Raw genomic sequence first — 25,449 nt, forward strand, 5'->3', positions numbered from 1 at the left:
ATATTTGGTGCAGAATGTAAATCAAGGAGAGGAAAATTGGATTCTTTCTGCGGAATGGGCGGATGATCTCCAGTGACACTTTTACATCCTGGCAGCAAGTTGAAACTAATGCTGTTTCCTTATAATTTAACACAATTTTCTGCTTCATTCAGATAGTGGAGGTTTTGACGGGTGCAATTGTATTACTCACTGGAATAGTAAAAATCTCTGTTGATTCAATTCAATCTGTCCCCACTGACATCTTCATAATAACCGGGACGCCTTTCTGGACTTCAATATTAGTAAGTACCATTAATGAATAGGTGAATGTAAAATTGCCAGTCGTTTGCTATCTGGTTGTGGTGCAGTCAGTGCATTTGGCAACAACCGTGCATTGGCAGCTTTCCACAAGGAATGCTATATGTAGTTAATCTCCAACAGAAGCTCTGCACTTTTTGCGTTGGTTAATAACAGGACATGGCCCCTGTCTTGTAAGCCCCTCTGAGGTTTTCCTGTTGCTAATGAAGGCTATAAAATGGGATCAACTAAAAAGGCACCATTACACCTTCTTTTGGAGCACTCCTTAGGAGCAGATTTTCTTGCCTCCGGGAATATTCCTGAGGGTGTTGCCTTGCTCCCCACCTCCCTCTCATTGTCTTTCAACCATCCAAATCACGACCACCCTTTACTTGAGTGCCCCTAACTGAAAGGTAAGTCATACCCAAGACCGCAAGGAACTACAAAAGGTCGTGAATGTAGCCAATCCATCACACAAACCAGCCTCCCAACCATTGGCTCTGCCTACACTTCCTCTGCCTCGACAAAACAGCCAACATAATTAAAGACCACATACATTCTCTCTTCCACTTTCTTCCTTTGGGAAAACGATACAGAAGTCTGAGGTCATATACCAACTGACTCAAGAACAGCTTCTTCCCTGCTGCTGACAGACTTTTGAATGGCCTTACCTTGCATTAAGTTGATCTTTCTCCACACCCTATCTATGACTGTAACACTACGTTCTGGACTTTCTTGTTGTCTTTTCTATGAACAGTATGCTTTGCCTGTATAGTGCTCAAGAAACAATACTTTTCACTGTATGTTAATACATGTGACAATAATAAATCAAATCAAATCAAATCAAAATGCTTGACAAACTTACTTGAGTTCTTTGAGGACATAACCAGCAAGGTGGATAGTGGGGAACCTGTGGATGTGGTATATCTGGACTTCCAGAAGGCGTTTGACAAGGCGCCACATAAAAAACTGATTAAGAAGATGACATTGCAGGGGATTGGTGGTGGGGTAATACATTGGATTGAGGATTGGCTGACTGACAGAAAGCAGAGGGTCAGGATAGATGGGTCTTTCTTTGGTTGATGAAATGTAACTAGCAGGGTGCCACTGGGGTCAGTCCTTGAACCTCAACATTTCGCAATCTATATATATAATCTTCAAGCAGGGACAGCATGTAACATAGCAAAATTTGTGAATGATACTAAAATGGGTGGGAAAGCAGGCAGTGAAGAGGATATAAAGACAGATATAGATAGGCTAGGAGAATGGGCCAAAATTTGGTAGATGACATTTAATGTGGATAAGTGTGAGGTTATCCATTTTGACAGAAAAGAAATAGGAAAGCAAATTATTAACTAAATGGAAAGCGGATTCAAAATGCTTCTGGGCAGAGGGATCTGGATGTCTGTGTTCATGAATCACAAAGTCGGTATGCAGGTGCAGCATGTAATAAAAAGGCGAATGGGATGTTGGCATTGATTGCAAAGGGATTGGAGTATAAGATTAGAGAAGTGTTGTTGCAATTGTAGAGGGTGTTGGTGAGACCACATCTGGAGTCTTGTATCCAATGTTGATCTCCTTATTTGAGGAAGGATGTGGTGGCATTGGAGGCAGTTCAGAGAAGCTTCACTAGATTGATTCCGGGGATGATAGGGTTGATGTATGAAAAGAGATTAAACAGTTTGGGCTCGTACTTGCTGGAGCTTAGAAGGATGGGAGGGGATCTAAGATATAAAATTTTAAAAGGCATTGATAAAGTAAATGTAGACCAAACGTTTCCTGTTACAGGGCAATCGAGAATGAGGAGTCACAGGTATATGTTGAGAGGTGATAGATTTAACACTAAGATGATTTCTTCTTGCAGAGGGAGGTGAATTTGTGGAACTTGCTGTCCCATAGTGCAGTGGAGTCTGAACTGTTGAATGATTTCAAGAAGGAACCATAGAACCAGAGAACACCACAGCACAGAAACAGGCCCTTTGGCCCTTTTTGGCTATGCCAAACCATTTCTCTGCCTACTCCCACTGACCTGCACTTGGACCATATCCCTCCACCCATGTACCTGTCCAAGTTTTTCTTAAATGTTAAAAGTGAACCCGCATTTACCACTTCATCTGATAGCTCATTCCGCACTCACACCACTCTCTGTGTGAAGAAGCCCCCCCCCCCCCCAATATTCCTTTAAACTTTTCCCCCTTCACCCTTAACCCATGCCCTCTGGTTTTTTTCTCCCCTAGCCTCAGTGGAAAAAGCCTGCTTGCATTCACTCTATCTATACCCATCAAAATTTTATACACCTCTATCAAATCTCGCCTTATTCTTCTATGCTCCAGGGAATAAAGTCCTAACCTATTCAATCTCTCTCTGTAACTCAGCTTCTCAAGTCCCAGCAACATCCTTGTAAACCTTCTCTGTACTCTTTCAACCTTATTAATATCCTTCCTGTAATTAGGTGGCCAAAACTGCACACAATACTCTAAATTCGGCCTCACCAATGTCTTATACAACCTCACCATAACACTCCAACTCTTATACTCTATACTTTGATTCATAAAGTCCAATGTTCCAAAAGCACTCTTTATGACCCTATCTGCCTGTGATGCCACTTTCAGGGAATTATGTATCTGTATTCCCAAGTCCCTCTGTTCTACTACACTCTACAGTGTCCTACCACACTCTACAGTGTCCTCCCATTTACCATAGATGTTCTAACTTGGTTTGTCTTTCCAAAGTGCAATATCTCACACTTGTGAGATAAAAATATTTCTAATAAAAAAAGGGATAAGGGGATATGGGAAACAGAGGGGTGGGGGGGGGGGGTGGTGGTTTGGTTTGAGACCAGGAAATGATTGAAAGGTGGATCGGGCTTGAAGAGCTGAATTTGCTGACTTCTGCTCCTAATTCCTACGTTCCCATGTTCCAATGAAATGGAACACTCTGAGGCAGGATTGGTGCCAACAGCCTGTTATAAGTATTAAAATGAGATGCAACATCTATTGGTTACAAGCCTGAAAACGAACAGCCTTAACCTAGAGATGTGTAAATTTCCCTTGGTTCCTGAATTGTTTAACTTTTTTGTAGATTATGCGTGCCATTGGCTAGGTCAGCACTTATTGCCATAATTAATCCCTAATTGAGAAAGTAGTAGTCAGCCATCTTCTTGAACCACTGCAGTCTATGCGGTGCAGGTACACCCACCGTGCTGTCAGGAAGAGAGTTTCAGGAATTAGGCTAGTAACTGTGAAGGAAAAAGGATAGAGTTTCGAGTCAGGATGGTGGACGACTTGGAAATGAACTTGCAGGTTGTCGGAGTCCCAAACATCTACTGCTCTTGTCCTTCTACTTGAAGAGTTTGTGAGCTTGGAAGATGCTATCAAAGGAGCCTTGGCAAGTTGCTGCAATGCATCTTGTCGATGGTACATACTGCTGCCGCTGTGTGTCAGTGCTGGAGGGAAGGAATGGTTATAGTGTTGGTTGGGGTGTCAATCAATTGGTTGTTGTGTCTGACCAACTGTGTCTGAGTGGCAATGAGCATGATACAGTTCTCAGCGAACATCCCCACTCTGATCATTATGTTGGAGAGAAGATCATTGAAGAAGCTGCTGCGTATGGCTGGGCCTGGGATGCATCCCTAAAGAAATCCTGTGGCAGTCTCCTCAGATTGGGAAGATTTGGCCTCAACAACCACAACCATCTTCCATTGCGTTAGGTATGACTCCAGCTAAAGGAAGATTTTCCCCATGACTTCAAAATTTGCCCTTGCTCCTTGATGTCAGTCAAATATGGTCTTGATGTCAAGATGTGGAGATGCCAGCATTGGACTGGGGTGGGCACAGTAAGAAGTTTCACAACATTAGATTAAAGTCCAACGGGTTTATTTGGTATCATGAGGTTTTGAAACTTTGCTCTGAAAGCTCTTGATTCCAAATAAACCTGTTGGACTTTAACCTGGTGTTGTGAGACTTCTTGATGTCAAGAGCAGTTATTCTTACTTCACCTTATAATCCAGTTATTTTGTCCATGTCTGGGTCAAGATTGTAATGAGGCCTGGGGCTGAGTGACCCTGACAGAACCCACACTGAGCATGAATGAGCAGGCTGTTGTTGAGTAAGTGCTTCTCGGTCATATCCACAATGCTACTTTCACCACTTTTCTGATGATATACAATTGGCTGATGGTGTGGCAATTAGCTCAGTTGGATTTTTATTGCGTTTTGTGGACAGTAACTTCAACCAGTAGCTTTTGGAATAAGGAATCAGCCTGAGGAAGAGGCCGGGATCTTGTGACCATTCACGCTGGTGGGATTCTCTGCTCCCACTTTAGTGAACAGAGATTTGACTGGGAGTCAAATTCTCCGTCCTGACTGCAGCAGCAGCTGGACATAAACGGCCGGTAAGATGAGGCGCAGAGAGTTTAGGGAACCAATGCCTAACTTATGGCTCCAGTTTGTGGGACAAAGACTTTACAAAAATCCTATATTTCAATTACTATTAAAATCTTCCAAATGTGGTCTCTAATTGGAATTTTTCTTTAAGTTTATTATTGCAGGGGCACTTGCTGTAGCTGTTGAGGGGGAACCAACTATTCCTCTGGTAAGTCCTTGCTCGAAATATTGTTTTCATATGGCTGATTTAAAATGAGTATCTCAGTTCTAGATGACAAACCAATAGGATCTTGTTATTGGTATTGTCACCGTAAATCACTGCTTTCTGGGGTTGGTTAGCTTAGTTACATGGAAACTAGAGGCAGGAATAGGCCATTTGGCCCTTCGAGCCTGCTCCGCCATTCATTTTGACCATGGTTGATCTTCGAATTCAATATCCTGATTCCCTCCTTCCTCCCATATCCCTTATCCCTTTAGCCCCATCCTTTAGAAATCAGACAATGTTTTGGCCTCAACTACATTCTGTAGTAGTGAATCCAGACATTCACCACCCTCAGGTTGAAGAAATTTCTCCTCGCCTCAGTTCTAATAGGTTTACCCCTTATCCTCAAACTACGACCCCTAGTTCTGGACTGTCCCCCACCATCAGGAACATTCTCTCTGAATCTACCCTGTTAGGATTTTATAAGTTTTTATGAGATCCCCTCTTATTCTTTCAAATTCCAGTGAATATAATCTTAACCTACTTAATCTCTCCTCATATGACAGGCCTGTCACCCCATATGACAGACCAGTTGGCTGGATGGCTGGATTGTAATGGACAGCTATGCCAATAGCGTGAATTCAATTCTCTGGAATTCTCTGCCCGTTGAAGTGGTGGAGGCTACCTTGCTAAATATATTTAAGTCATGGGTAGATAGACAAGGGAATTAAGGGTGATGGGGAGAGAGCGGGAAAGTGGAACTGATCCACTTCAGATCAGCCATGATCTTATTGAATGGCGGGGCAGGCTCGAAGGGCTAGATGGCCTACTCCTGCTCCTATTTCTTATGTTCTTATGAGGTTATTCATGAAGGCCCCACCTTCTCAGCCTTGACTGAGATGTGATGATCCTCAGGTTAAACCGCCACCAGTCAAAGGAGCAAGTAGACTACAGTCACCTGGGTCTATAGCAACTTTATCTTTTAAATCTCTGTTATTTTATATCGCACAAAAGGAACACTGTAGTATTGAATAAAGGAATGAGGAAGTGCAATGCATAAAAATCCAACCCTTCTGCACTTAGCTCTGGTATTGGACATTAAAGTTGACACTTAAGCATTTGAAGAAATTAGGTTTTGCCCGAGTCTCCTACAAAACTCATCTCCAAACTCCATAGCCTAGTACTCAACTCCTCCCTCTGTGATTGGATCCTAGACTTTCTAATCCACAGACCACAATCAGTAAGGAGAGGCAACAACACCTTCTCCACGATCATCCTCAACACCGGTGCTCCACAAGGCTGTGTCCTCAGCCCCCAACTATACTCCTTATACACCTCAAACTGTGCAGCCAAATTCCCCTCCAACTCAATTCACAAGTTGGCTGATGACACCACCGTAGTGGGTCAGAGCTCAAACAATGATAAGATGGAGCACAGGAAAGAGATAGAGGGGCGAGTTTTACTTTCCCGCCCACCATGGGAATCGGAGCGGATAAGGGGTGGATCGTGGAAAGGTCTGCTGACTTCCAGTGGGATTTTCCAGTTGTGAAGCGAGCGAGGCCAGAAAATTCCACCCATGGAATTTTGTGAACTGGTGCGACAACCATAACCTCTCCTTCAACGTCAATAAAATGAAGGAGATAGTCATCAACTTCAGGAAGCGTCGAGGAGGACATCTCCCTGTCTACATCAATGGGGACAAAACAGAAATGGTTGAGGACCTCAGGTTTTTAGGTGTCCAGATCACTAACACCCTGTCCTGGTCCTTTCACACTGACGCTATAGTTAAGACTTTAGACTAGATCTACCATATATTAAGTTGATCTTTCTCTACGGTCATCTACACCCTAGCCATGACCTGTATCACTACATTCTGCACCCTTCTCCTTTCCTTCTCTATAAGTGGTATGCTTTGTCTGTATAGCAGACAAGAAACAATGCTTTTCACTGTACACTAACACACGTGACAAGAATAAATCAAATCAAACCAAATTAATTCAATGTATACGGTCAATTTCAAACGAGTTTGAATGTGCTGGATAAACTCAGCAGGTTTAGGAGCATCTGTGGAGGGAAACAGAGTTTTGAGTCTAAAAGACCCTTCCACAAACCTTCCAGCTTTTTGCTTTTATTAGAGTAGGAGTTGCCTTGATGAGCGAATTGAACTTTTCCTCCTGCCCTCATATACTTGTTTATGATTTTCTTTTAAAATTGCAGATCAGAGGTTGCTTATCAATGAACATCATCAGTGCCATCTCCTGTTTACCGGCAGTAATGATATATTCTGGCAGCCTCGCAAGTCAACAATATTGTGGATATTATCACTGTTTTCGTCCTGCCGTGAGTTATTTTCTGTTGAGCAACAGTGGGAGGAGGAGGAGGAGGAGGGGGTAGGGTGGGGGTAGGGTGGGGGTAGGGTGGGGGTAGGGTGGGGGTAGGGTGGGGGTAGGGTGGGGGTAGGGTGGGGGTAGGGTGGGGGTAGGGTGGGGGTAGGGTGGGGGTAGGGTGGGGGTAGGGTGGGGGTAGGGTGGGGGTAGGGTGGGGGTAGGGTGGGGGTAGGGTGGGGGTAGGGTGGGGGTAGGGTGGGGGGAATCCCATTGACCAGTGAATTGGGTGTTGGGGATTCTCGCAGGGCCTGAAGGCATTTGAGATTCACCTAGCCCTGTCCCGCTGGCTACAAATTCTGGGTTCTTGACAATTATGTAAAACCCTATTTGATATCTAATTAGCAGGCTGGGCAGCCCACCCGCTATTCACTCACCTCCCCAGTGGGAACTGTATTGGAGGGGCTTTCGTGCGGTCATGACCAAGATGGACCTGGCATATTGGACCCTGAAGGGGGGAATCAATGCCCATGTGCTATTCCACCACTGCCAGGCTACAGAGGGAGGGTCCCCCATTGGGTCTGGGGATAGGTGGGCTCGGGTTGGGGGGCAAGGATTAACGTTGCCATTCTACCCGGAATGGGGGTCTCATGGATAGAGTACCCATGTGCCCATATTGTATCGGATCATATTTCCGGGATCCTTAAGGGGGAGGGGTATCAGCTCCAAGTCATTGTCCACATAGGCACCAAAGACATAGGTAGGAAAAGGGATGGGGATGTAAGGCAGAAATTCAGGGAGTTAGGGTGGAAGCTTAGAGCTAGAACAAACACAGTTGTTATCTCTGGTTTGTTACCCATGCCACGTGCTAGCAAGGAGAGGAATAGAGAGAGAGAGAGAGAGAGCAGTTGAACACATGGCTACAGGGATGGTGCAGGAGGGAGGGATTCCCTTCTGCAGAAGGGCAGCACGGTAGCACAGTGGTTAGCACTGCTGTTTCACAGCTCCAGGGACCTGGGTTCGATTCCCGGCTCGGGTCACTGTCTGTGTGGAGTTTGCACATTCTCCTCGTTTCTGCGTGGGTTTGCTCCGGTTTCCTCCCACAGTCCAAAGATGTGTGGGTTAGGTTGATTGGCCATGCTAAAATTGCCCCTTAGTGTGCTAGGGTGCTGAGGTTAGAGGGATTAGTGGGTAAAATATGTGGGGATATGGGGGTAGGGCATGGGGGGGATTGTGGTCGGTGCAGACTCGATGGGCCGAAGGGCCTCTTTCTGCACTGTAGGGTTCTATGATTCAGATATCTAGATAATTAGGGGTCATTCTGGGGTGGGTGGGACCTCAACAAATGGGATGGTCTACAGCTGAACCAGAGGGGTACCAGTATCTTGGGGGGAAATTTGCTGATGCTCTTCAGGAGGGTTTAAACAAATTCAGCAGGGGGAATCCCTGAAAGTTGGTACGCAGGTTGATAGGGTTATTAAGAAGGTGTATGGTGTGTTAGCTTTTATTGGAAGAGGGATTGAGTTTCGGAGCCATGAGGTCATGTTGCAGCTGTACAAAACTCTGGTGCGGCCGCACTTGGAGTATTGCGTACAGTTCTGGACGCCGCATTATAAGAAAGATGTGGAGGCATTGGAAAGGGTGCAGAGGAGATTTACCAGGATGTTGCCTGGTATGGTGGGAAGGTCTTGTGAGGAAAGGCTGAGGGACTTGAGGATGTTTTCATTAGAGAGGAGGAGGTTAAGAGGTGATTTAACAGTGGCATATAAGATGATCAGAGGATTAGATAGGGTGGACAGTGAGAGCCTCTTTCCTCAGATAGAGATGGCTAGCATGGGGGGACATAGCTTTAAATTGAGGGGTGATAGATATAGGATAGGTATCAGAGGTTGGTTTTTTATCAGAGTAGTAAAGGTGTGGAATGCCGTGCCTGCAACAGTAGTGGACTCGCCAACATTAAGGACATTTAAATGGTCATTGGATAAACATATGGATGATATTGGAATAGTGTAGGTTAGATGGGCTTTAGATTGGTTTCACAAGTCAGCGCAACATCGAGGGCCGAAGGGCCTGTACTGTGTTGTAATGTTCTATATATGTGCCCACAGCTAAGTGCTTTTCACTTCCTCTTTTAAGTAAACATTGTGGTTAGGAACAATGGGGGTACTTGAGATGCATTCAAGTATGAAGGGAAAGCTAAAGAAACACAGCGGTTTGCATGCTGAGTAAAAACCATGTTTAATTTCACCATCTGAAACTGAACAACACCTTTCCCAGTACTAGGAGGGGCAGTCCAATCACAAGACCCCTATTCCAGGGGAGAGTAACCAGACCAACTCCCTGCCCCGAGCCTGAGCCCATCCAACCACCAGGATCCTTGGCAACCCTCCCTCTACAACCTGGTTGTGGAAAAGGGTGACATGGGCATTGGACCTCCCTCGGGATCCAGGATACCAGGCCAGGGTGAAAGTGCCGGAGGGGCAGGGCCTGAAGTGGGAGAGGGAGTCTGAGTGGGTGTGGAGGAGGTGTCCCAGAGGGAGGAGTTTGAGGTGGCGGGTGGTCTGAGTGTTATGTGAGGGGATCCGAGAGGGGACGGGGGGTTGAAGGGGGGTGCGTTGAGTGGATTCAAGAAGGGCTGAAGAAGGTGGGGGGAGGATGCCCCTCTTGGCTAAGAGGGTTGGTGGAACTAATGGGAAAGTCCATGGGGAAGTCATCTTTTTGATTTTTGGGGGAGGGGGGGGATCTGTACACGAATGTGGAGAGTGGGGCACCCTTTAAAAACAGCGCCCAAATCTCTGAACATTGGGGTTGGCCAACATGAAATGCAGTCATTTGCACCTTTCATTTGGGTTAACCTGACGGACGCTGTCTGTGCCAACAGGAAACATTCTGGTTTTCCCACTGGCATGGGCACTTAGTCCCACTTGGGTGAAATTGCGACCGATGTTCTTTAATATATCTTATGTTCCGTACTTTGCAGGGTACGACTGCATGTTTGGCTATACTTCTTCTACTGACACTGCTCAATGCTGCAATAACCATCACTATTTCAAGCTTCAACTGTAAAAGTATGGGTTGCTGCTCTGCAACATCAGTGGTAAGCTAAACAGTAAATATACCCGCTACGTTCATCCACTTGTATAAAAGCTTTCTTTCCCAGTTTAGAACGCCATGCATGCATCAATGGCAACTGTTGGGCACAAGTCAAAGAACTGTCTTAAAACTTACCTTACAGAAGTCAATGGAATGGCTCGTCAGGCTGGACTTAAACCAAGAAAGCAAAGTGTGTCTGCCCACCTATCATCCAACAGGAACAATTAAAATTGCCTTCCTCTATTTTTTATTGTCCAGCCTCAGTCCAAAACTTCCATCAGGTAGCAGTGAAACAAAAAGAAAATACCCTTTTCTTTTTGGAATTCTCTGCCCGTTGAAGTGGCTGATCTGAAGTGGATCAGTTCCACTTTCCCGCTTTCTCCCCATAACCCTTAATTCCCTTGTCTATCAAAAACCTATCTACCCGTGACTTAAATATATTCAGTGAGGCAGCCTCCACCACTTCAACGGGCAGAGAATTCCAGAGATTCACCACCCTTTGAGTGAAGAAGCTCCTCCTCAACTCCGATCTAAACTGCGCCGCCCCCCCTTATCTTGAAGCTATGTCCTCTAGTCCTGATTCCTCTAGTTGGAATTTGGATAATTACTTGAGAGAATAAAGGGACGGGAATGGAGCAAAAGAAAAGAGGAAAGTAGCAGAGGACCAGTGGGGTTGGAGAGGCGGCTGAGCCATGATAAATTGGCGAGCTGATTCTGCAGTGTATGTTTTCAAATATTTATGTTTTTTTTCCAGCCTGTTGTTATAATATACAACAACACATCAGGAGAACTGACTCCCTCTCAACAGTTCCAAGTAAACCCTGCTCGCTACTGACAGTGTTGGAAAATACAAATGCTGAGAGAAGAAGGGGATTCTGTTGAAATTCTGTTTAGCACAAGTTAACTTCATCTTAAAGAATTTGCATAATGTTATGCATGAAACGATTCAGGTTTCTGTACATTTCACTCTTGGGCTGTATATGGTTCGCCCAGGGCCACAATTATTGCCCAAACACTGGTTGCCTTGAGAAGGCAGCCATCAGCCTTCTATTCGAAGCTACTTCACGGTGTATTAAGAGACACCAATTACAGTGGACCAGATTCCCATGTAGGCTGTACAAAGTGGGGTGGGGTTGGAACAGTGGGTAGGGAATAGCTCAGTAGATCAACAAGTGGCAAAGTGTAACCCAAACACATAATAAAATAAAAAATACAACTCATCTAATAACAAACTGGGATCAAAGACTCAAATGGCATGCAAAAGAATGTCACCTCGCTATGTGAATAAATAATTCTGTAGAAGAACTCTGTACATACTTCGACAAATAACAAATTCAAAAGATGTCGCAAAGACGCCTTAACAAACACGAAATCCAGCATTCATTACCATTTTAACAAATAATTTGGGGAAACTTGTATACATGGGTAAACAAGGTTTCTGCAAGGTGGCAAAGATTTGTTCACTAAACTAATGCCACTGGTATAAAAGACCAATTTATTTAGACTAAAGGCCAATAGGAGAAGTTATCTCCAGAGTCATAATTAAAGAATACCCTGATTTCTCAAACAAGTTCTGAAGTTATCAGTAAAAAACAGAAGTTATACATTTTCTTTATAAGTTGACCTGCCTTCTCGCAATATTAACTCAAATTATTTTTCAAATACATCAGTCAATATTAATTACTGTATAGATTTCAGCCATCAATGAGTTATAACCTGGTATCATGGTTTCTATTTATCGCAAGTCTGGACCTCAAAACCCCTACTGCCAAATCCTCACATTCCCCATTACCATGCCTCCCTGGAAGGCTTTTCTCATGGGTTTGAGTTCAATTCATTACACGTGCAGATAGCAGCTGTTCGTCTGCATCCGGGAATCGAGCCGACTGAATTAACCAAGTTGATACCAGTTGAAGCATGTTTTAAATGTTTAATCTTTTCTGCTCTTGAACGAAGTTCGTTTCTTTGAGGTTTTTAAATAATGACAGTGAATCCTTTTGCCTAAATCATAATTCCCTGTCTTCTGGCTGAAGTGGCCAGGTTTAAGTTTAGAAGAGTCAATACATATTCGAAATCATTTAAAACTCATTTACTGCTTCAGCATTTACTGAAAGGCTTGCCTCATCAGCTTTATAAGTCCAATTTGAAATGAATAACCCTTACAGTTAATTCTGTCAATGTCTTAACAGCTAAAAATTTAAAAGAAGTGAAAAATATTGGCCTTCAACGTGCAATACATTAATAAGAACATTGATGCTGGATTAGTTAACCCCCTGAGGTTATAAAACACTGTTGCTTTTCAATAGATTTGGTTTGTGTTGAGATTCAGTCAGCTATCTAAGTTGTACTGCCTTGTCACATTATCATGTTGCAGCATTGTCGTGAACAGTAATGGAATGGGAAAATGAGAAAGGAAGAGTATAAAAGTTAATGCTATTTTACAATTTGCAATGTATTATGGAGATCATAGCGTCTTCAAATGATTATTTCTATGGGATGGATAATAAATGTTTTCTGATGTTGTATTTTTCAGCTACACAATAAATTTACACAAATGTAAAATATTCATTTGTTGAACTTTAAAAGTATTGTATTAAATAATGGACTGTCAGGAAGTGGTGAGAGATGATTGACTCTAAGGGACATATATCACTGTAATATCAGCCTTGTTTCTGCACTGAAAAAATCTCTTCCCTGATTATACCGGTTCCATTTTTTAATATCTGCGCACTTCCTTATTCTCTGAAATGTTGGCTCACTCACTTCAATCTCAAGCAGGTTCACTGTCTGAAATCCGTTTCTAATTTCCATTTCCTGCCACTCCCTGCAGTTATTTCCTTGGGGTTACATGTATAATCTCAGTCTAAATTTTACTGTGACCAGGAGAGGGTGCTGCTTTGTTGATGAACCTACCCTTTAGAAACATACAAGCATAGAACATAGGAGCAGGAGAGGCCAATCATGTCTCACAAATGTGATTGAGTTTTTTGAAGGGGTAACCAAGAAAGTAGATGAGGGCAGTGCAGTTGATGTTGTCTATATGGACTTTAACAAGGTACCGCATGGTAGGTTGTTGCATAAGGTTAAATCTCATGGGATCCAGGCTGAGGTATCTAAATAGATACAAAATTGGCTTCTTGACAGAAGCCAGAGGGTGGTTGTAGAAGATTGTTTTTCAAACTGGAGGCCTGTGACCAGTGATGTGCCTCAGGGATTAGTGCTGGTTCACTGTTATTTGTCATTTATATTAATGATTTGGATGAGAATTTAGGAGGCGTGATTGGTAAGTTTGCAAATGACACTAAGATTGGTGGCATAGTGGACAGTGAAGGAAGTTATCTCCAATTGCAATGGGATCTTGATCAATTGGGCCAGTGGGCTGATGAATGGCAGATGGAGTTTAATTTGGACAAATGCAATGTGATGCATTTTGGTAGATTGAATGAGGGCAGGACTCACTCAGTTAACGTAGGGCACTGGGGAGAATTACAGAACAAAGAGATCTAGGGGTACATGTTCATAGCTCCTTGAAAGTGGAGTCACAGATGGACAGAGTGGTGAAGAAGGCATTCGACATGCTTGGTTTCGTTGGTCAGAACATTGAATACAGGAGTCGGAATGTCTTGTTGAATTGTACAAGACATTGGTAAAGCCATACTTGGAATACTGTGTGCAACTCTGGTCACCCTATTATAGAAAGGATAATATTAAACTAGAAAGAGTGCAGAAAAGATTTACTAGGATGCTACCAGGACTTGATGGATTGAGTTATAAGGGGAGGCTGGATCAGCTGGGAACCTTTTCTCTGGAGCGTAGGAGGCTGAGGGGTGATCTTATGGAGGTCTAGTAAATAATGAGGGGCACAGATCAGCTAGATAGCCAATATGTTTTCCCAAAGATAGGGGAGTCTAAAACTAGAGGGCATAGTTTTAAGGTGAGAGGGGAGAGATACAAAAGTGTCCAGAGGAGCATTTTTTCACACAGCGGATGGTGAGTGTCTGGAACAAGCTTCCTGAGGTAATAGTAGAGGTGGGTTCAATTTTGTCTTTTAAAAAACATTTAGATACTTATATGGATATGATGGGTATAGAGGGATATGGGCCAAATATGGCAATTGGGATTAGCTTAGAGGTTTCAAAAAAAAGGGTGGCATGGATAAGTTAGACCAAAGGGCCTGTTTCCATGCTGTAAATGTCTATGACTCTATGACTCCATTCGAGCCTGCTCCATTCATCATGATCATAGTTGATCATCCAACTCAATATCTTAATCCTGTTTTCTCCCAATCTTGTACACATTCAAAGTTTTGGCATCAGCTACTTCCAGCGGTGATGAATTCCACAGGCTCATCACTCTTTGGTTGGAGAAATGTCTCCACATCTCCGTCCCAAATGGTTTACCCTGAAGCCTCAGACTGTGACCCTTAGTTCTGGACACACCCATTGGGAACATCCTCCCTACATCTACCCTGTCTAGTCCTGTTAGAATTTTAGAAGTCTCTATGAGATCCCCCTCATTCCTCTGAACTCCAGTAAAAACAATCCTAACCTCGTCAATCTCTCATACCTCAGTCCCATCATTCCCTGGAATCAGCCTGGTAAACCTTCACTGCACTCCCTCGAGAGCAAGACATCCTTCCTCAGAGGGGGAGACCAAAACTGCACACAATACTCTAGGTGTGGCTTCACCAACACCCTGTATAATTGCAACAACACATCCCTGCTCCTGTACTCGAAACATCTCGAGATGAAGGCCAACATACCATTTAGTGAAGACATCCTTTATCCTTCAGTGGGGCGGCACAGGAGCACAGTGGCTAGCACTGCTGCCTCACACAGCCAGAGACCCAGGTTTGATTCCCGGTTTGGGGCACTGCCTGTGTGGAGTCTGCACGTTCTCCTCGTGTCTACATGGGCTCCCTCCGGGTGCTCCAGTTTTCTTGCATAGCCTGAAAGACGTGCTGGTTTGGTGCTTTGGCCGTGCTAAATTCTCCCTCAGTGTACCTGAACAGGCGCCAGACTGTGACGACAAGGGGATTTTCACAATAACTTCATTGCAGTGTTAATGTAAACCTACTTGTGGCTAATAAATAAACTTCAATGTCAATCCCAGATCATTTCTATCTGTTCTGGTGATCTAGCTCAAACTGTCAGCACAGACACAGACTATTTGATCCAATGAGCCAATTGCTGTTGTTGAGTTTTTTTTGCAAGGCTCCTCCTATGTTACTTCATTGAACCTTTTTGAAAGTTTTAAAGAGCACATATCAATCATCAGTGACAATGTCCATTCAGCCCATCTTAATTGATTCATCCAGAGATTCTGAATATCCCACATTATGGCACCATCAATTGTTTCTTCAACTATTCCAGATTCTTTTTTGGACGAGTCACATTACCAATGAAGGGTTGCTAGTTGAATCTGAGACCAAATGAGCTCTGCTGAGCAAGATCAGGAAAAGAGAGTTGAATTTCTGGGGCATGTAAGAATAAACCATGTTGTAGGAAGTCTGATGGTGACGTGAAACACCAATGTAAAAACAAATTGCAGTAAACAAAGAATAATTTGCCCAAAGCACCTGCCAAGCTGGATAAATGTATCACCAATAAAGGTAATCCACCTTCTCACAGCAAGAATGACATGGAGCTCCATAGTTGTTAATGCTCTCTTTGGGCAGATTACATGAAGAGACCCTTAGCGAGAAGTTTATTCCAATTGTGGATCACGTTTTGATAATGAGAAATTTCTGATAAAGTTATTGTGAATAGTTTCATATCCAATGCCCATTTTTACTTTAACTGAATAACACGCATGAGGTATCTTTATCTAGACCCGATCAAGCAGATATAATCTCTTTAAAGTCAACCCTCAACAAATTGTATTTGCAGGACAAAAATTTCAACTTTATCTGAACTTCTCTCATAATATCGTTAATATTTTTGAATAAATTTATACGATGTGGGCATCGTTGGCAAGGCCAGAATTCACGGCTCACTGTTAATTACTCCTAAAGGTGGTGGTGAGGTCACATCTTGAACCGTTTCAGTCCAGGTGGTACATCCACAGTGCTGTTAGGGAGCAGGTTTTAGGATTTTGACCCAGCGACAGAGAAGAAACAGCTGATTAATTTCTAAATCAGGATGGTGAGGGGCTTGGAGGGGAATTTTCAAGTGGTGGTGTTCCCATTTACCTGCTGCTCTTGTCCTTCTAGATGGTAGCAGTTGTAGGTTTGGAAAATGCTGTCTAAGGAGCCATGGTAAGTTCCTACAGTGCACCTTGCAGATGGTACACACTGCTGCCACTATTTACTGGAGCCTGAGGCAATGAATGGGGTGCCAGTTGATCAAGTTACTTTGTCCTGGATGGTGTCGAGCTTCTTAACTGTTATTGAAGTTGCATTCATCCATGCAAGTGGAGAGTGTTCCATTACATTCCTGACTTGTGCCTTGTGGACGTTGGACAGACTTTAGGGTGCCCCTTTAAATCCTTTCTATTTTGCACACTGAAGTGTGTAACTTCACATTTATCCACATTGAACAGGATCTGCCATGTATTTGCCCACTCACTCAACTTGTCTACATCACCTTGAAGTCCCATTGCATCCTGCTCACAAGTCACAATTCTGCAGAGTTTTGTGTTGCCAGCAAACTTGGAAATGTTACATTTGGTTCCCTCACCCAAGTTCTTTACACATACCATGAATAACTGCAGCCCAAGCGCTGATCCCCATAGCACCTCACTAGTTACTGCCTGCCACTTGGTAAAAGACCCATTTATCCCCACTCTCTGTTTCCTGTCCATCATCCAGTTCACAATCCATGCTAATACATTACCCTCTATCCCATGTGCCTTAATTTTGCTCACTAACTTCTTAGGAAGGGCCTTATCTAAAACCTTCTGAAAGGCCAAATATACAATATCCGTTGGTTCTCCCTGATCTAGCCTACTAGTTACAGCTTCAGAAAGCTCCAGTGGATTTGTTACACATGATTTACCTTTCAGAAACCCATGCTTGCTTTGTCCAATCCCATTAATGCTTTCCAAATGTTCTGTTATCACATCTTTTATAATAGACTCTTGCATCTTTCCCACTACTGATAAAAGGCTAACTGGCTTATAATTTTCCCTTTTTACTCAGCCTCCCTTTTTAAACAGTGGGGTTACATTTGCCACCCTCCAATCCGTAAGTGCTGCTCCAGAGTCTATAGATGACCACCAATGCATCCAATATTCCCTGGTCACTTAATACTCTGCAAAGTAGATTATCTGGCCTGGTGATTTGTCAGCCTTTAACCCCATTAATTTCCCAACCCCATTTTCATTTCTAATGATTTCCCTCAATTCTACCCTTTCCTTGGTTCCCTAACATTTCCAGGAGGTTATTTATGCCCTCTTTTGTGAAGAAAGAACCAAAGTATGTCTTCAATTCTTCTGCTGTTTCTTTGTTCCCCATTAAAATTTCCTCAGCTTCTGAATCTATACTTGTCTTTATTAACCTTTCTCCTTTCACATGTTTATAAAACCTTTTCTGATCAGTTTCTCTGTTCTATGCATTGATTCAAGAAAGCAGCTCACCACCACCTTCTCAAGGGTAATTAGCAATGGGCAATAAATGTTGTCCTGACCAACGATGCCCAAATGGCATGACTGAATAAAAAGATAGTCCTCAAGACCATAATGCCATGAGGTAGAGGAGCATAATTAGATAATAAAGGTGAAAGTTTTAAAAAATCATATATGAAACATCGGAGGAAGATGTTCAGGGTGATCTGGACCTCCTCAGGCTGAGATAAGTCATAGAATATCACATATAATGACAGATTTATTTATGGGTTCCTTATATGTCCTTCCAGAGTACAGAAACAGAATAATGTACCTGGGAGAGAAGGGAAACTAAATCAGTAGGAGGCACTTATAAACTCCAGATCCATAGCAATATGATTGATTCTTAAATACCCTCTGAACTGGAAATGGAGAAAATAATGGGATTTAAGAAATGCATCTCCTGCACCTGACAATTTCCCCCCAGGATATTAAAAGAAAAAGGTGAGGCAATTGCAGAAATATTAGGCAAATTTTTTAATGGTGTCTTGATTGTCAGTCGATGGGAAATTTGCCAATTGCATTTCAATTTTTAAGGAGAAGAGGAGAGAGGGAACCAACTAATTAGAGACATGTTTGTTTAGTACCACTGAACCATCAGTTTAGATTGGATGGAAGTTAAGAGAATCTGTCATTAAGCACAGAGTGATTAAACACTTGAATGACTAAATAGATGATCATAGAATCATAGAATGCTATAGTGCAGAAAGAGGCCCTTCAGCCCATCGAGTCTGCACCAAACACAATCCCACCCAGGCCCTACCCCCCTATCCCTATATATTATACCCACTAATCCCTCTAACCTACGCATCCCTGGACACTGAGGGGCAATTTAACATGGCCAGTCAACCTAACCTGCACACCTTTGGACTGTGGGAAGAAACCGGATTACCTGGAGGAAACCCACGCAGACACGGGGAGAACGTGCAAACTCCACACAGACAGTGACCCGAGCCAGGTTAGCCAGGTCAGACCTGAGTCAGGTCTAACTAATATTATTGATTTGTTTTGGGGAGATCACAAAGAAAGCAGAGAATGAAAAGTCTGGTATCCATTTGGAATTCCAGAAGGCATTACATAAGAGTCAATAAAATTAGGAAAAGTCAGAGCACACAGAATTGGGCATAACATTTAGATTTAGGTGGCAAAGTGTTGTGAAGTGATGGGCAGAGAAAGGGAGAGTATTCTGATTGGCAATGTGATCATTGGTGTTGCCCAGGATCTATCTTGGAGCTTGAGTTTTTCACCACATTTAGCAATGACTTGGGTGAAGGGATAGAGAGGTGTATATCCAAGTTTGCAATTGTATTAATTTAGGAGGATCACTGATTCTGTGTCCGCAAAGTAACATAGATTGGAGCAGGAAGTTGCAAAGGGACATGAACAGCTTAAATAAGCGAGCAAATCTCTGGAAAATAAGAAAAAGTGTGCGGAAGTGTGAGGTCATTCACACAGAACACAAGAAGATAGAATGGGTATTTTCTAAATGGTGGGAAAGGAAGAACTCCAGACAAACAAATTAATTCAGGAACCCAATTACACAAATCTTTAAACGGCACCGAACAAGTACAAACACGCAATCAAACTAGTGAATGGAATGACGGTCTTTACCTCCCAGGCCTGGAATAAAACTGGGAGGAAATGATTATCCATCATATGTACAGAGCCTTGACCAGGCAGCCTCTGGAATAGAGCATTCAGTCTGGACATGATACATTGGCTTGGAAAGGCCATTGTACAGATTCACCACAAAGATACTGGACTTAAAGAGACAAAAGTATGAGGAAAGGTTGCATATTTATTTGTACGCTGATAAGAGATTGGAGGGTCATCTGTACAAAGTGTTGTTTCGAGGATTTGAAAGGGTAAATACAGAAAGATTATTTTCGCGGTGTGAGGATCCAGATCAAAGTGACACATTGGGCCTGATTTTACCATTTTCATTCTAAATGCTGAATCTGGGCGTAATTCAGATCCGACTTGGAAACCTGCTTTCAGGGGCCCCCATCAGCTTGAAAAAGAAATCGCGGGTCCCATTCACGCTGCTGGGGCTTAGCCTACCCGAAGTGACCAGAGCTCTGAACAGCGCATGCACACTTAGAAAATATTGGAAAAAGCACGCCTTTATCAGATCGCTCCTGGGCCACAGGAAGTGGAGAAAGCAGCCTGAGAATGAAAAGCAGCAGCGATAGCCCACACAGACATCACTGTCCCCCTTATCCACCCACAACCCTGCTAACCATAGACATCACTGTCCTCCTTATCCACCCACCCCCCGCTACCCAGACTGATCGCGACCCCCTGCCTCCTTCCCCCACACCCCACCGATCACCCACAGAGTGGCAGCGGACCCCCTGTCCCCCCCATCACCCCCACCAGAGATCCATCTGCCCCCTCCCCCACCCCCGCACCACCAGTGAGCATCCAGCCTCCCCCTTCCCCTCCACCAGAGAACAATCTGACCTCACTCCCCCCATGACCCCCCAAGAGAATGATCTGGCCTCACACATTTCTGTCCCCGCAAAAATGATCTGGCCTCTGTCCACCCCTCCCAGAGAATGATCTGGCCTCACTCCACCCTCCCAGAGAATGATCTGGCCTCTGTCCACCCCTCCCAGAGAATGATCTGGCCCCCCTTCTCCCCCCTCCCAGAGAATGATCTGGCCTCACTCCACCCCTCCCCAGAGAATGATCTGGCCTCACTCCCCCCCCTCCCCAGAGAATGATCTGGCCTCACTCCCCCCCTCCCCAGAGAATGATCTGGCCTCCCTTCCCCCCTCCCCAGAGAATGACCTGGCCTCACTCCCCCCTCCCCAGAGAATGACCTGGCCTCACTCCCCCCTCCCAGAGAATGATCTGGCCTCCGTCCACCCCTCCCAGAGAATGATCTGGCCTCCCTTCTCTCCCCCAGAGAATGATCTGGCCTCACTCCCCGCACCCCCCCCCCAAACCAGAGAATGATCTGGCCCGCCTCCCTCCCCCTCCCCTGCCACCACCGATCTGTGTCACAGAGCAGTTGGAAGCCCTGAACTTGCCTCTTCAGCAGCTGGAGCGCCCGATTCAGACTTTTATTCAGCGGGTTCACTTCAGTGCGATTACAGATCGGCGAACACAGTCGTAAAAGGGGAAACGCTGATAAAATTGGGTGGGCGGTTCATCAATTCAATCTAAATGCACGCAAATGCCAAATGCGACGCAATGGCAAAATGGGGCCCGTTGTCAAAATTAGAGTGAGAAAATTTAGAAGAGAATCAGGAAATTCCTTCTCACAAATGAGGAAATCCAGTTTTAACATGATTGCACTTGCTGAACTGTGGGAGCTGGGTCAACTGGAGATTTCGGTGTTGAATGGATAGATTGTAATTGGTTGGAAGACAGCGAGGATCTGGGGAAAAGGTGGAAAATGGAATTGAGATACAGGTCAGAGGTCATCGACTTGATTGGCAGCTCAGGACCAAGAAGCTGACTGGCCTATCTACGTCTCAATGCCAAGTGAGTGTCGAAATGACTCGAGACATTGTTCTCACCTCGATATTCACAGGCAGTGTGTTCCCGGTGAAGGTGGTTGGACAGCAGTGAACGCACAGAACCCTGACTGATTCCTCCCTCAGTTCCTGGGCGTTGGTAACAAGGAAAAGGGAGAAAGGAAAATACAGAGAGAATATTTGACACTGTGCGAGAACTAAAACATTTAAATGTCATTTAATTTATCACTTAAGGTTTCAACACCCACAATAACTGAGTGCTAATTAATCATTGCAAAATCTGGCGAGGATCAGTATTGCTCTCAGTTTCACTTCAAGTCATTGGCGTGCAGCCTAAAATGTGGTTGTTCTAGCATGCTGGGGCCTCAGCTATTTACCATTTATATAGATGATCTGGAGGAGGGAACCGAGTGCAGGGTGTCGAAATTTGCTGATGACACCAAGATTCGGGGAAAGGCAAATTGTGCGGAGGGTGTGGAGAGTCTGCAGAAGGATCTAGATAGGCTGGGCGAATGGGCCAGGAAATGGCAAATGGAATTTAATGTTGGCAAGTGTGAGGTGGTCCACTTTGGTAGGAAGAATGGTAGGAAGGACTATTACTTACGTGGCGAAAAACTGCAGCAGGCGACGGTGCAGAGGGACCTCGGGGTCCTTGTGCATGAGTCGCAAAAACCCAGCTTGCAGGTGCAGCAGGTGGTCAGGAAGGCGAATGGGATGCTGGCCTTCATAGCGAGGGGGGTTGAATATAAAAGTAGGGAGGTCTTGCTGCAGCTGTATAGGGCATTGGTGAGGCCGCAGCTGGAGTACTGTGTGCAGTTTTGGGCGCCGCACCTGCGCAAGGATATTTTGGCCCTGGAGGGAGTGCAGAGGAGGTTTACTAGGCTGATACCGGAGTTGAGGGGGTTGAGCTATGAGGAGAGGCTGAATAAACTAGGCTTGTACTCGCTAGAGTTTAGAAGAATGAGGGGAGATCTCATTGAGACGTATAAGATGATGAATGGGATGGATAGGATAGAGGTGGAGAGACTCTTCCCGCTCAAAAAAGACAGTAGGACTAGGGGGCACAGCCTCAAGATAAAGGGGGGGCGGTTTAGAACGGAGTTGAGGAGGAACTTCTTCACTCAAAGGGTGGTGAATCTCTGGAATTCTCTGCCCGTTGAAGTGGTGGAGGCTGCCTCGCTAAATATTTTTAAGAAGCGGGTTGATGGGTTTTTGATAAGAGAGGGGATTAAGGGTTATGGGGAGAGGGCGGGAAAGTGGAACTGAGCCACAACAGATCAGCCATGATCTTATTGAATGGCGGGGCAGGCTCGAAGGGCTAGATGGCCTACTCCTGCTCCTATTTCTAATGTTCTTATGTGGTTGGATCGCACAGACATGCACCTGATCCAAGCCCAAGCTGTCAAACCAGTTTAATTTCAGGATGTGGGCATGGGGATTGCTACTGTTACTCTAACTGCCTCTGGTCGAGGGAGGTCACTCCAGCATTGACCCTCCAGTGACAGCTAGCCTCCCACACCTACACATCCCTGGACACTAAGGGACAATTTCTTAGCATGGCCAATCAACCTAACCCGCACATCTTTGGACTGTGGGGGGAAACCGGAGTACCCGGAGGAAACCCGCGCAGACACGAGGAGAATGTGCAAACTCCACACAGACAGTGACCTGAGCCGGGAATCGAACTCAGGACCCTGGAGCTGTGAAGCAGCAGTGCTAACCACTGTGCCACCGTGACCTGCCCACAATCTATGCTCAGACAAGCGGTGGAAGTTAAACCACCTCCAACTTCACTGTACCCAATCCAGCAAGGATTCAGGAGAGAACAGGAAATTAGTAAACATGAAATGTATGATACTAATTCTCTTAGGGGATCTCTTAACAAAAGAATTCCAAGTGCTGAAAATGGAGAGAATTGCAATGTGAGGATGTTGGTGAATTATTTTGGGTGAGTTAAAAATTGAATCTTACCTCACACTGTGAAAAGTAAATGCAAGGTCTTTGCCCTAGGTGCTGGCCCTTCAGACTCTGCCCCTGTCCAATACGCTCTACCCCTCAGACACAGCCCCTTTGGCACTGCCCAGTGCCTGGTGAGAACTGCCAGTGTTCTAGATTGGCAGGACTAGGTGTTCAGTGGGCAGTGCCAGGGTGCCAGATTGGCACTGCAAGTGTTCAAGGAAGGCCCTGTCAAGCTGCCACTGCCCAAGGAGCAGTTTCAGGTATGATCCCGATGTTTTGGCTCTCTTGTGGTCTTACTAGATCTCCCCACTGATTGATTGCTGTGGCGAGCCACTAAGATTGGGCAGAAGGTGAGAAATCAGGTTTGGATCCGGTTTTTCACCAAGTGTAATGTTACTGGCACTGATTTGCTGTCAAAATCGGCCCTTCAGTATTCAATTTATATATAATTGTTGAGTCATGGATGTTTTCATCCGAGTTCATTTGTCCTTACCTGCTCACCAGTCGAGGTCCTCACAATCAAAGATAATGTGTGGTCGCCAGCAATAGGAACCAGACACGATGGCCTTGCTGGTGGGAATGACGGCCGTTGAAGTTCCTCGGGTAGCCGGGGCAGGGCTAGACAGTGCCACTTGTGTCATGCCAGTCTGGCACTGTGGCACTGCCCACTGGGCACCCTGGGCAGTGCCAAGGAGGCATGATTTGACGGGATAGGGCCTGAAGGGATGAAGCCTGAAGGTGGTGGGTCCATGATGATGGTAGGGCCGTGATAAGGGAGGCAGGCAGGCGACTTCCATATCTCGGGGATATGACAAGAGATCCCTCACTGTTCTCTGTACACTGTGTGTACTCAGTGAGCTGGGAATCAGGGCACCTGCGCAATGGCACCCCTAGATCTCAGCAGCCGGCTTCCTGGCTAGAATAGGCTCCACCCCAACTTCTACTTGTGGGATCTCATCTGAGCTGCTTTTTTTTTTAACTAAATCGTATGATTGTGACTGGAAGTTTGCCAAAAACTCGATGCAATTCTCTTCTGTTGGCACACTTGTTTGGCACTTAGAATCTTTTGGTAAGATTGCCCCCTTAGTGTTTTATAACAGAAAGAGGCCCTTCAGCCCAGCATGTCTGTGCCAATCATTGAAAAGCTAACTATTCTGATGCAATTTTCCAGCTCTTGGTCCACAGCCTTGAACGTAATGTCATTTCAAGTGCTCATCGAAATACTTGTTAAAAGTTGTGAGGATTCCCTTGCCACATGATCCCCCAGGCGTAATTTCAAATCTCAATACAGAAAATCACCACGTTGATTCCAATGACTCTGCCTCAGTCACTGGATTTTGTTGAATTTCTTTCAGTGTTACACCATTGGGGTGTGACTAACTTTGAAAGTTTTAGAAACATAGAAAAATACAGCACAGTACAGGCCCTTCGGCCCTCGATGTTGTGCTGAGCTATGTCCAAACCCAAGATCAAGCTATCCCTCTCCTTATCATTCTTGTGTGCTCCATGTGCCTATCCAATAACCAACTGAAAGTTCCTAAAGTGTCCGACTCCACTATCACAGCATTCCACACCCCAACCACTCTCTGAGTAAAGAATCTACCTCAGACATCCCTCCGATATCTCCCACCATGAACCTTAAAGTTATGCCCCCCAGTAACAGCTACATCCATCCGAAGAAATAGTCTCTGCATGTCCACTCTATCTATCCCCCTCATCATCTTATAAACCTCTATTAAGTCACCTCTCATCCTCCTCCGCTCTAAAGAGAAAAGCCCCAGCTCCCTCAACCTTTCCTTATAAGATCTACCCTCCAAACCAGACAGCATCCTGGTAAATCTCCTCTGCATTCTCGCTAATACTTCCACATCCTTCTTATAATGAGGTGACCAGAACTGAACACAATATTCCAAATGTGGTGTAACCAACGTCTGGTACAGTTGCAGCATAACCCCACAGCTCTTAAACTCAAACCCCCTGTTAATAAACACTAACATACTATAAGCCTTCTTCACGGTGCTATCCACTTGAGTGGCAACCTTCAGAGATCTGTGGATATGAACCTCAAGATTTCTCCGTTCCTCCACATTCCTCAAATGCCTTTTGATTACCTGCCTTTCGAGA

The 25,449-nt window shown here is 44.7% G+C and overlaps 1 long non-coding RNA gene across 1 annotated transcript; it reads left to right on the forward strand.

Moving 5' to 3' along the window:
- Positions 1-221: 221 nt before the first annotated feature.
- Positions 222-7,152, forward strand: LOC145341576 (uncharacterized). The gene is made up of 3 exons (XR_013886379.1): positions 222-281; positions 4,812-4,868; positions 7,080-7,152. It is a non-coding gene; the product is annotated as an uncharacterized LOC145341576 (long non-coding RNA).
- Positions 7,153-25,449: the final 18,297 nt, after the last annotated feature.

The sequence above is a fragment of the Carcharhinus amblyrhynchos genome, chromosome 3, assembly GCF_965287045.1.
Source record: "Carcharhinus amblyrhynchos chromosome 3, sCarAmb.v2.hapA, whole genome shotgun sequence".
In the NCBI taxonomy this organism is placed as follows: Eukaryota; Metazoa; Chordata; class Chondrichthyes; order Carcharhiniformes; family Carcharhinidae; genus Carcharhinus; species Carcharhinus amblyrhynchos.